Source organism: Manis pentadactyla, chromosome Y (genome assembly GCF_030020395.1).
Source record: "Manis pentadactyla isolate mManPen7 chromosome Y, mManPen7.hap1, whole genome shotgun sequence".
NCBI classification, from domain to species: Eukaryota; Metazoa; Chordata; class Mammalia; order Pholidota; family Manidae; genus Manis; species Manis pentadactyla.
The window spans coordinates 19062770-19076898 of record NC_080039.1 but is presented as its reverse complement, the minus strand read 5'-3'; positions in this window follow the sequence as shown (position 1 = coordinate 19076898).

The window sequence follows — 14129 nt, the reverse complement described above, 5'->3', positions numbered from 1 at the left end:
GCTCTGTTGATGGAAGTGGATGCAGTGGGGCATTGGGCGGATCATCCTGATCAGTGAAGTCTAGTAAATGTAGTGTAACACATGAAATTATAGATTAGCAATAAATAAATAAATAAATAAATAATCCAGTAATACAAATACAGAAGCCTAGTTAAAACAGACAAATGCATCCCTATGTTTATCACAGCACTATTCTAAGTTGCCAAGCTAATTTGTCAGCAGTAGATTAATGGCTCAAGAAGATGTGGTCATATACACAAGGAATATTATTCAGACATAAGAAGAAAAGAAATCCTATCATTTGCAACAAAATGTATGGAGTTAGAGGGTATTATGCTCATTGAGATAAGTGAGGTAGAGAAAAACAACTATCAAATGATTTGACTCATCAGTGGAGAAGGAGAACCAAGAAAAAACTGAGGGAACAAAACACCAGTAGGTTCACAGATCCCAAGATTGGGGTAACAGTTACCAAAGGGCAAGAGACTGGGGTGGATAGGTGTGAATGCAAGAAGAAGGGCAGAGGTAAGGATAGCACACTTTACGATTAGCATTATTGTGGGTGCTGGGCATGGGGAGGGCTGCAGAAAACAGAGAATCCAAGTAGTGATTCTACATTATCTGACTATCCTCAAAGAGAGTGACTGCAATGGAGTGCATGGAAGGATCTTGGTGATGGGTTAGTTTAGTAAAGATAATATTTCTCATGAAATTGTGATAAATAAATAGGCAAATAAATGTTTCATAGATGATAGATGAATTACTAACATGATAGATGAATACATATGTAGATAGATGGATAGGTGGAAGATTGATAGGTACCTTGAAAGATTGATGACAGATAGACAGACAGATAGATAGATGATAGATAGATAGATAGATAGATAGATAGATAGATAGATAGATAGATAGATAGATAGATAGATAGATAGATAGATAGAAATGAAAGACTAGGCAGATATATGGAAGTCAGATGATAGATTAGAATAGATATATAGATAAGTGGATAGATAATATATTAGATATATGGTAAGATGGTAGATAGATGATATAGATAGATACATGATGGGTTATAAAATATAGAAAGATATATATACAGATAGATTGGTTGATACATGACATGATAGATAGAAACAAAGATGACAGATAGATTGATAGATTGATTTATTGATGTAATGTAGCAGACCAGTTGAAAAAAGAAATGTGCACCTCTTTGTTATCACAGCACTTTTCACAATAGCCGACTCTGTCCATCAGTAGGTGAACGGATTAAGAAGATGTGGTACATATACACAATCAATTATCATTCAGCCATAAGAATAAAACAAATCCTACCATTTAAAACAACATGGATGGAAGGAGGGAGTATTATGCTCAATGAAATGAGACACTAAAAGGACAAGTATCAAATGATTTGACCCATCTGTGGACATGGAGAACCAAGAAAAAAAATGATGGAGCAAAATAGCTGCAGACACACAGAACCCAAGAATGAACTAACAGTAACCAAAGAGAAAGTGACTAGGGAGGATATATGAGAATGGAGGCATAACAGTGGGGGAAGAAAGAATGCATTATGATTGGCACTTGTAATGTTTTGGGAAGGTAGACCCAAGCAGAGAAGACAGTGATTCTACAGTACCTTGCTCTGTTGATGGAAGTGGATGCAGTGGGGCATTGGGCGGATCATCGTGATCAGTGAAGTCTAGTAAATGTAGTGTAACAAATGTAATTATAGATTAGCAATAAATAAATAAATAAATAATCCAGTAATACAAATATAGAAGCCTAGTTAAAACAGACAAATGCATCACTATGTTTATCACAGCACTATTCAAAGTTGCCAAGCTAATTTGTCATCAGTAGATTAATGGCTCAAGAAGATGTGGTCATATACACAAGGAATATTATTCAGACATAAGAAGAAAAGAAATCCTATCATTTGCAACAACATGAATGAAGTTGGAGGGTATTATGCTCAGTGAAATAAGTGAGGTAGAGAAAAACAACTATCAAATGATTGGACCCATCTGTGGAGATGGAGAACCAAGAAAAAACTGATGGAACAATACACCAGTAGGTTCACAGAACCCAAGATTGGGGTAACAGTTACCAAAGTGCAAGAGACTGGGGTGGATAGGTGTGAATGCAAGAAGAAGGGCAGAGGTAAGGTTAGCACACTTTACGATTAGCATTATTGTGGGTGCTGGGCATGGGGAGGGCTGCACAAAACAGAGAATCCAAGTAGTGATTCTACATTATCTGACTATCCTCAAAGAGAGTGACTGCAATGGAGTGTATGGAAGGATCTTGGTGATGGGTTAGTTTAGTAAAGATAATGTTTCTCATGAAATTGTGATAAATAAATAGGCAAATAAATGTTTCATAGATGATAGATGAATTACTAACATGATAGATGAATACATATGTAGATGGTTGGATAGGTGGAAGATTGATAGGTACCTTGAAAGATAGATGATAGATAGACAGACAGATATATAGATAGATAGATAGATAGATAGATAGATAGATAGATAGATAGATAGATAGATAGATAGATAGAAATGAAAGATTAGGCAGATATATGGAATTCAGATGATATATTAGAATAGATATATAGATAAGTGGATAGATAATATATTAGATATATGGTAAGATGGTAGATAGATGATATAGATAGATACATGATGGGTTATAGAATATAGAAAGATATATATACAGATAGATTGGTTGATACATGACATGATAGATAGAAACAAAGATGACAGATAGATTGATAGATTGATTTATTGATGGAATGTAGCAGCCCAGTTGAAAAAAACATGTGCACCTCTTTGTTTTCACAGCACTATTCACAATAGCCGACTGTGTCCATCAGTAGGTGAACGGATTAAGAAGATGTGGTACATATACACAATCAGTTATCATTCAGCCATAAGAATAAAACAAATCCTACCATTTAAAACAACATTGATGGAAGACGGGAGTATTATGCTCAATGAAATGAGACAGGGAAAGGACAAGTATCAAATGATATGACCCATCTGTGGACATGGATAACCAAAAAAAAAATGATGGAGCAAAATAGCTGCAGACACACAGAACCCAAGAATGAACTAACAGTAACCAAAGGGAAAGTGACTAGGGAGGATATATGAGAATGGAGGCATAACAGTGGGGGAAGAAAGAATGCATTATGATTGGCACTTGTAATGTTTTGGGAAGGTAGAACCAAGCAGAGAAGACAGTGATTCTGCAGTACCTTGCTCTGTTGATGGAAGTGGATGCAGTGGGGCATTGGGCGGATCATCCTGATCAGTGAAGTCTAGTAAATGTAGTGTAACACATGAAATTATAGATTAGCAATAAATAAATAAATAAATAAATAATCCAGTAATACAAATACAGAAGCCTAGTTAAAACAGACAAATGCATCCCTATGTTTATCACAGCACTATTCTAAGTTGCCAAGCTAATTTGTCAGCAGTAGATTAAGGGCTCAAGAAGATGTGGTCATATACACAAGGAATATTATTCAGACATAAGAAGAAAAGAAATCCTATCATTTGCAACAAAATGTATGGAGTTAGAGGGTATTATGCTCATTGAGATAAGTGAGGTAGAGAAAAACAACTATCAAATGATTTGATTCATCAGTGGAGAAGGAGAACCAAGAAAAGACTGAGGGAACAAAACACCAGTAGGTTCACAGATCCCAAGATTGGGGTAACAGTTACCAAAGGGCAAGAGACTGGGGTGGATAGGTGTGAATGCAAGAAGAAGGGCAGAGGTAAGGTTAGCACACTTTACGATTAGCATTATTGTGGGTGCAGGGCATGGGGAGGGCTGTACAAAACAGAGAAGCCAAGTAGTGATTCTACATTTTCTGACTATCCTCAAAGAGAGTGACTGCAATGGAGTGTATGGAAGGATCTTGGTGATGGGTTAGTTTAGTAAAGATAATATTTCTCATGAAATTGTGATAAATAAATAGGCAAATAAATGTTTCATAGATGATAGATGAATTACTAACATGATAGATGATTACATATGTAGATGGATGGATAGGTGGAAGATTGATAGGTACCTTGAAAGATAGATGATAGATAGACAGACAGACAGACAGACAGACCGATAGATAGATAGATAGATAGATAGATAGATAGATAGATAGATAGATAGATAGATAGGTAGATAGACAGATAGATAGAGAGATAGATAGAAATGAAAGATTAAGCAGATATATGGAAGTCAGATGATAGATTAGAATAGATATATAGATAAGTGGATAGATAATATATTAGATATATGGTAAGATGGTAGATAGATGATATAGATAGATACATGATGGGTTATAGAATATAGAAAGATACATATACAGATAGATTGGTTGATACATGACATGATAGATAGAAACAAAGATGACAGATAGATTGATAGACTGATTTATTGATGAAATGTAGCAGCCCAGTTGAAAAAAGACGTGCACCTCTTTGTTATCACAGCACTATTCACAGTAGCCGACTGTGTCCATCAGTAGGTGAACGGATGAAGAAGATGTGTTACATATTCACAATTAATTATCATTCAGCCATAAGAATAAAACAAATCCTACCATTTTCAAAAACATGGATGGAAGGAGGGGGTATCATTCTCAATGAAATGAGACAAGAAAAGGACAAGTATCAAATGATATGACCCATCTGTGGACATGGAGAACCAAGAAAAAAAATGATGGAGCAAAATAGCTGCAGACACACAGAACCCAAGAATGAACTAACAGTAACCAAAGTTAAAGCGACTAGGGAGGATATATGAGAATGGAGGGATAACAGTGGGGGAAGAAAGAATGCATTATGTTTGGCACTTGTAATGTTTTGGGAAGGTAGAACCAAGCAGAGAAGACAGTGATTCTACAGTATCTTGCTCTGTTGATGGAAGTGGGTGCAGTGGGGCATTGGGCGGATAATCGTGATCAGTGAAGTCTAGTAAATGTAGTGTAACACATGTAATTATAGATTAGCAATAAATAAATAAATAAATAAATAAATAAATAATCCAGTAATACAAATACAGAAGCCTATTTAAAACAGACAAATGCATCCCTATGTTTACCACAGCACTATTCAAAGTTGCCAAGCTAATTTGTCATAAGTAGATTAATAGCTCAAGACATGTGGTCATATACACAAGGAATATTATTCAGACATAAGAGGAAAAAAAATCCTATCATTTGCAACAACATGAATGGAGCTAGAGGGTATTATGCTCAGTGAAATAAGTGAGGTAGAGAAAAACAACTATCAAATGATTTGACCCATCTGTGGAGATGGAGAACCAAGAAAAAACTGAGGGAACAAAACACCAGTAGGTTCACAGATCCCAAGATTGGGGTAACAGTTACCAAAGGGCAAGAGACTGGGGTGGATATGTGTGAATGCAAGAAGAAGGGCAGAGGTAAGGATAGCACACTTTACGATTAGCATTATTGTGGGTGCTGGGCATGGGGAGGGCTGTACAAAACAGAGAATCCAAGTAGTGATTCTACATTGTCTGACTATCCTCAAAGAGAGTGACAGCAATGGAGTGTATGGAAGGATCTTGGTGATGGGTTAGTTTAGTAAAGATAATGTTTCTCATGAAATTGTGATAAATAAATAGGCAAATAAATGTTTCATAGATGATAGATGAATTACTAACATGATAGATGAATACATATGTAGATGGATGGATAGGTGGAAGATTGATAGGTACCTTGAAAGATAGATGATAGATAGACAGACAGACAGACAGACAGACCGATAGATAGATAGATAGATAGATAGATAGATAGATAGATAGATAGATAGATAGATAGATAGATAGATAGATAGATAGATAGATAGAAATGAAAGATTAATCAGATATATGGTAGTCAGTTGATATATTAGAATAGATATATAGATAAGTGGATATATAATATATTAGATATATGGTAAGATGGTAGATAGATTATATAGATAGATACATGATGGGTTATAGAATATAGAAAGATACATATACAGATAGATTGGTTTATACATGACATGATAGATAGAAACAAAGATGACAGATAGATTGATAGATTGATTTATTGATGCAATGTAGCAGCCCAGTTGAAAAAAGACATGTGCACCTTTTGTTATCTCAGCACTATTCACAATAGCCGACTGTGTCCATCAGTAGGTGAACGGATTAAGAAGATGTGGTACATATACACAATCAATTATCATTCAGCCATAAGAATAAAACAAATCCTACCATTTCCAACAACATGGATGGAAGGATTGGGTGTTATGCTCAATGAAATGAGACAGGAAAAGGACAAGTATCAAATGATATGACCCATCTGTGGACATGGAGAACCAAGAAAAAAAATGATGGAGCAAAATAGCTGCAGACACACAGAACCCAAGAATGAACTAACAGTAACCAAAGGGAAAGCGACTAGGGAGGATATATGAGAATGGAGGTATAACAGTGGGGGAAGAAAGAATGCATTATGATTGGCACTTGTAATGTTTTGGGAAGGTAGAACCAAGCAGAGAAGACAGTGATCCTGAAGTACCTTGCTCTGTTGATGGAAGTGGATGCAGTGGGGCATTGGGCGGATAATCGTGATCACTGAAGTCTAGTAAATGTAGTGTAACACATGTAATTATAGATTAGCAATAAATAAATAAATAAATAAATAATCCAGTAATACAAATACAGAAGCCTAGTTAAAACAGACAAATGCATCCCTATGTTTATCAGAGCACTATTCAAAGTTGCCAAGCTAATTTGTCAGCAGTAGATTAAGGGTCAAGAAGATGTGTCATACACACAAGGAATATTATTCAGACATAAGAAGAAAAGAAATCCTATCATTTGCAACAAAATGAATGGAGCTAGCGGGTATTATGCTCAGTGAAATAAGTGAGGTAGAGAAAAACAACTATGAAATGATTTGACTCATCTGTGGAGAAGGAGAACCAAGAAAAAACTGAGGAAACAAAACACCAGTAGGTTCACAGATCCCCAGATTGGGGTAACAGTTACCAAAGGGCAAGAGACTGGGGTGGATAGGTGTGAATGCAAGAAGAAGGGCAGAGGTAAGGATAGCACACTTTACGATTAGCATTATTGTGGGTGCAGGGCATGGGGAGGGCTGTACAAAACAGAGAAGCCAAGTAGGGATTCTACATTTTCTGACTATCCTCAAAGAGAGTGACTGCAATGGAGTGTATGGAAGGATCTTGGTGATGGTTTAGTTTAGTAAAGATAATATTTCTCATGAAATTGTGATAAATAAATAGGCAAATAAATGTTTCATAGATGATAGATGAATTACTAACATGGTAGATGAATACATATGTAGATGGATGGATAGGTGGAAGATTGATAGGTACCTTGAAAGATAGATGATAGATAGACGGACATATAGATAGATAGATAGATAGATAGATAGATAGATAGATAGATAGAAATGAAAGATTAGGCAGATATATGGAATTCAGATGATAGATTAGAAATGATATATAGATAAGTGGATAGATAATATATTAGATATATGGTAAGATGGTAGATAGATGATATAGATAGATACATGATGGGTTATAGAATATAGAAAGATACATATACAGATAGATTGGTTGATACATGACATGATAGATAGAAACAAAGATGACAGATAGATTGATAGATTGATTTATTGATGGAATGTTGCAGCCCAGTTGAAAAAAGACGTGCACCTCTTTGTTATCACAGCACTATTCACAGAAGCCGACTGTGTCCATCAGTAGGTGAACGGATTAAGAAGATGTGTTACATATACACAATCAATTATCATTCAGCCATAAGAATAAAACAAATCCTACCATTTCCAAAAACATGGATGGAAGGAGGGGGTATCATGCTCAATGAAGTGAGACAAGAAAAGGACATATATCAAATGATTTGACCCATCTGTGGACATGGAGAACCAAGAAAAAAAATGATGGAGCAAAATAGCTGCAGACACACAGAACCCAAGAATGAACTAACAGTAACCAAAGTTAAAGCGACTAGGGAGGATATATGAGAATGGAGGGATAACAGTGGGGGAAGAAAGAATGCATTATGTTTGGCACTTGTAATGTTTTGGGAAGGTAGAACCAAGCAGAGAAGACAGTGATTCTACAGTATCTTGCTCTGTTGATGGAAGTGGATGCAGTGGGGCATTGGGCGGATAATCGTGATCAGTGAAGTCTAGAAAATGTAGTGTAACACATGTAATTATAGATTAGAAATAAATAAATAAATAAATAAATAAATAATCCAGTAATACAAATACAGAAGCCTAGTTAAAACAGACAAATGCATCCCTATGTTTATCACAGCACTATTCAAAGTTGCCAAGCTAATTTGTCATAAGTAGATTAATGGCTCAAGACATGTGGTCATATACACAAGGAATATTATTCAGACATAAGAGGAAAAAAAATCCTATCATTTGCAACAACATGAATGGAGCTAGAGGGTATTATGCTCAGTGAAATAAGTGAGGTAGAGAAAAACAACTATCAAATGATTTGACCCATCTGTGGAGATGGAGAACCAAGAAAAAACTGAGGGAACAAAACACCAGTAGGTTCACAGATCCCAAGATTGGGGTAACAGTTACCAAAGGGCAAGAGACTGGGGTGGATATGTGTGAATGCAAGAAGAAGGGCAGAGGTAAGGATAGCACACTTTACGATTAGCATTATTGTGGGTGCTGGGCATGGGGAGGGCTGTACAAAACAGAGAATCCAAGTAGTGATTCTACATTGTCTGACTATCCTCAAAGAGAGTCTCTGCAATGGAGTGTATGGAAGGATCTTGGTGATGGGTTTGTTTAGTAAAGATAATGTTTCTCATGAAATTGTGATAAATAAATAGGCAAATAAATGTTTCATAGATGATAGATGAATTACTAACATGATAGATTAATACATATGTAGATGGAAGGATAGGTGGAAGATTGATAGGTACCTTGAAAGATACATGATAGATAGACAGACAGACAGACAGACAGATAGATAGATAGATAGATAGATAGATAGATAGATAGATAGATAGATATATAGATAGACAGATAGAAATGAAAGATTAGGCAGATATATGGTAGTCAGTTGATAGATTAGAATAGATATATAGATAAGTGGATAGATAATATATTAGATATATGGTAAGATGGTAGATAGATTATATAGATAGATACATGGTGGGTTATAGAATATAGAAAGATACATATACAGATAGATTGGTTGATACATGAAATGATAGATAGAAACAAAGATGACAGATAGATTGATAGATTGATTTATTGATGGAATGTAGCAGCCCAGTTGAAAAAAGACATGTGCCCATTTTGTTATCACAGCACTATTCACAATAGCGGACTGTGTCCATCAGTAGGTGAACGGATTAAGAAGATGTGGTACATATACACAATCAATTATCATTCCGCCATAAGAATAAAACAAATCCTACCATTTCCAACAACATGGATGGAAGGATTGGGTGTTATGCTCAATGAAATGAGACAGGAAAAGGACAAGTATCAAATGATATGACCCATCTGTGGACATGGAGAACCAAGAAAAAAAATGATGGAGCAAAATAGCTGCAGACACACAGAACCCAAGAATGAACTAACAGTAACCAAAGGGAAAGCGACTAGGGAGGATATATGAGAATGGAGGTATAACAGTGGGGGAAGAAGAATGCATTATGATTGGCACTTGTAATGTTTTGGGAAGGTAGAACCAAGCAGAGAAGACAGTGATCCTGAAGTACCTTGCTCTGTTGATGGAAGTGGATGCAGTGGGGCATTGGGCGGATAATCGTGATCAGTGAAGTCTAGTAAATGTAGTGTAACACATGTAATTATAGATTAGCAATAAATAAATAAATAAATAAATAAATAAATAATCCAGTAATACAAATACAGAAGCCTAGTTAAAACAGACAAATGCATCCCTATTTTTATCAGAGCACTATTCAAAGTTGCCAAGCTAATTTGTCAGCAGTAGATTAAGGGTCAAGAAGATGTGTCATACACACAAGGAATATTATTCAGACATAAGAAGAAAAGAAATCCCATCATTTGCAACAAAATGAATGGAGCTAGCGGGTATTATGCTCAGTGAAATAAGTGAGGTAGAGAAAAACAACTATGAAATGATTTGACTCATCTGTGGAGAAGGAGAACCAAGAAAAAACTGAGGAAACAAAACACCACTAGGTTCACAAATCCCCAGATTGGGATAACAGTTACCAAAGGGCAAGAGACTGGGGTGGATAGGTGTGAATGCAAGAAGAAGGGCAGAGGTAAGGATAGCACACTTTACGATTAGCATTATTGTGGGTGCAGGGCATGGGGACGGCTGTACAAAACAGAGAAGCCAAGTAGTGTTTCTACATTATCTGACTATCCTCAAAGAGAGTGACTGCAATGGAGTGTATGGAAGAAACTTGGTGATGGGTTAGATTAGTAAAGATAATATTTCTCATGAAATTGTGATAAATAAATAGGCAAATAAATGTTTCATAGATGATAGATGAATTACTAACATGATAGATGAATACATATGTAGATGGATGGATAGGTGGAAGATTGATAGGTACCTTGAAAGATAGATGATAGATAGACGGACATATAGATAGATAGATGATAGATAGATAGATAAATAGATAGATAGATAGATAGATAGATAGATAGATAGATAGATAGATAGATAGATAGATAGAAATGAAAGATTAGGCAGATATATGGAATTCAGATGATAGATTAGAAATGATATATAGATAAGTGGATAGATAATATATTAGATATATGGTAAGATGGTAGATAGATGATATAGATAGATACATGATGGGTTATAGAATATAGAAAGATACATATACAGATAGATTGGTTGATACATGACATGATAGATAGAAACAAAGATGACAGATAGATTGATAGATTGATTTATTGATGGAATGTAGCAGCCCAGTAGAAAAAAGACGTGCACCTCTTTGTTATCACAGCACTATTCACAGTAGCCGACTGTGTCCATCAGTAGGTGAACGGATTAAGAAGATGTGTTACATATACACAATCAATTATCATTCAGCCATAAGAATAAAACAAATCCTACCATTTCCAAAAACATGGATGGAAGGAGGGGGTATCATGCTCAATGAAATGAGACAAGAAAAGGACATATATCAAATGATTTGACCCATCTGTGTACATGGAGTACCAAGAAAAAAAATGATGGAGCAAAATAGCTGCAGACACACAGAACCCAAGAATGAACTAACAGTAACCAAAGATAAAGCGACTAGGGAGGATATATGAGAATGGAGGGATAACAGTGGGGGAAGAAAGAATGCATTATGTTTGGCACTTGTAATGTTTTGGGAAGGTAGAACCAAGCAGAGAAGACAGTGATCCTGAAGTACCTTGCTCTGTTGATGGAAGTGGATGCAGTGGGGCATTGGGCGGATAAACGTGATCAGTGAAGTCTAGAAAATGTAGTGTAACACATGTAATTATAGATTATAAATAAATAAATAAATAAATAAATAAATAAATAAATAAATAAATAAATAATCCAGTAATACAAATACAGAAGCCTATTTAAAGCAGACAAATGCATCCCTATGTTTATCACAGCACTATTCAAAGTTGCGAAGCTAATTTGTCATAAGTAGATTAATGGCTCAAGACATGTGGTCATATACACAAGGAATATTATTCAGACATAAGAGGAAAAAAAATCCTATCATTTGCAACAACATGAATGGAGCTAGAGGGTATTATGCTCAGTGAAATAAGTGAGGTAGAGAAAAACAACTATCAAATGATTTGACCCATCTGTGGAGATGGAGAACCAAGAAAAAACTGAGGGAACAAAACACCAGTAGGTTCACAGATCCCAAGATTGTGGTAACAGTTACAAAAGGGCAAGAGACTGGGGTGGATAGGTGTGAATGCAAGAAGAAGGGCAGAGGTAAGAATAGCACACTTTACGATTAGCATTATTGTGGGTGCAGGGCATGGGGAGGGCTGTACAAAACAGAGAATCCAAGTAGTGATTCTACATTGTCTGACTATCCTCAAAGAGAGTGACTGCAATGGAGTGTATGGAAGGATCTTGGTTATGGGTTTGTTTAGTAAAGATAATGTTTCTCATGAAATTGTGATAAATAAATAGGCAAATAAATGTTTCATAGATGATAGATGAATTACTAACATGATAGATGAATACATATGTAGATGGAAGGATAGGTGGAAAATTGATAGGTACCTTGAAAGATAGATGATAGACAGACAGACAGACAGACCGATAGACAGATAGATAGATAGATAGATAGATAGATAGATAGATAGATAGATAGATAGATAGATAGATAGATAGATAGATAGATAGACAGAAATGAAAGATTAGGCAGATATATGGTAGTCAGTTGATAGATTAGAATAGATATATAGATAAGTGGATAGATAATATATTAGATATATGGTAAGATGGTAGATAGATGATATAGATAGATACATGATGGGTTATAGAATATAGAAAGATACATATACAGATAGATTGGTTGATACATGACATGATAGATAGAAACAAAGATGACAGATAGATTGATAGATTGATTTATTGATGGAATGTAGCAGCCCAGTTGAAAAAAGACATGTGCACCTTTTGTTATCACAGCACTATTCACAATAGCCGACTGTGTCCATTAGTAGGTGAACGGATTAAGAAGATGTGGTACATATACACAATCAATTATCATTCAGCCATAAGAATAAAACAAATCCTACCATTTCCAACAACATGGATGGAAGGATTGGGTGTTATGCTCAATGAAATGAGACAGGAAAAGGACAAGTATCAAATGATATGACCCATCTGTGGACATGGAGAACCAAGAAAATAAATGATGGAGCAAAATAGGTGCAGACACACAGAACCCAAGAATGAACTAACAGTAACCAAAGGGAATGCGACTAGGGAGGATATATGAGAAAGGAGGGATAACAGTGGGGGAAGAAAGAATGCATTATGATTGGCACTTGTAATGTTTTGGGAAGGTAGAACCAAGCAGAGAAGACAGTGATCCTGAAGTACCTTGCTCTGTTGATGGAAGTGGATGCAGTGGGGCATTGGGCGGATAATCGTGATCAGTGAAGTCTAGTAAATGTAGTGTAACACATGTAATTATAGATTAGCAATAAATAAATAAATAAATAAATAATCCAGTAATACAAATACAGAAGCCTAGTTAAAACAGACAAATGCATCCCTATGTTTATCAGTGCACTATTCAAAGTTGCCAAGCTAATTTGTCAGCAGTAGATTAAGGGTCAAGAAGATGTGTCATACACACAAGGAATATTATTCAGACATAAGAAGAAAAGAAATCCTATCATTTGCAACAAAATGAATGGAGCTAGCGGGTATTATGCTCAGTGAAATAAGTGAGGTAGAGAAAAACAACTATGAAATGATTTGACTCATCTGTGGAGAAGGATAACCAAGAAAAAACTGAGGAAACAAAACACCAGTAGGTTGACAGATCCCCAGATTGGGGTAACAGTTACCAAAGGGCAAGAGACTGGGGTGGATAGGTGTGAATGCAAGAAGAAGGGCAGAGGTAAGGATAGCACACTTTACGATTAGCATTATTGTGGGTGCAGGGCATGGGGAGGGCTGTACAAAACAGAGAAGCCAAGTAGGGATTCTACATTTTCTGACTATCCTCAAAGTGAGTGACTGCAATGGAGTGTATGGAAGGATCTTGGTGATGGGTTAGTTTAGTAAAGATAATATTTCTCATGAAATTGTGATAAATAAATAGGCAAATAAATGTTTCATAGATGATAGATGAATTACTAACATGATAGATGAATACATATGTAGATGGATGGATAGGTGGAAGATTGATAGGTACCTTGAAACATAGATGATAGATAGACAGACAGACAGACAGACAGACAGATAGATAGATAGATAGATAGATAGATAGATAGATAGACAGATAGATAGATAGAAATGAAAGATTAGGCAGATATATGGAATTCAGATGATAGATTATAAATGATATATAGA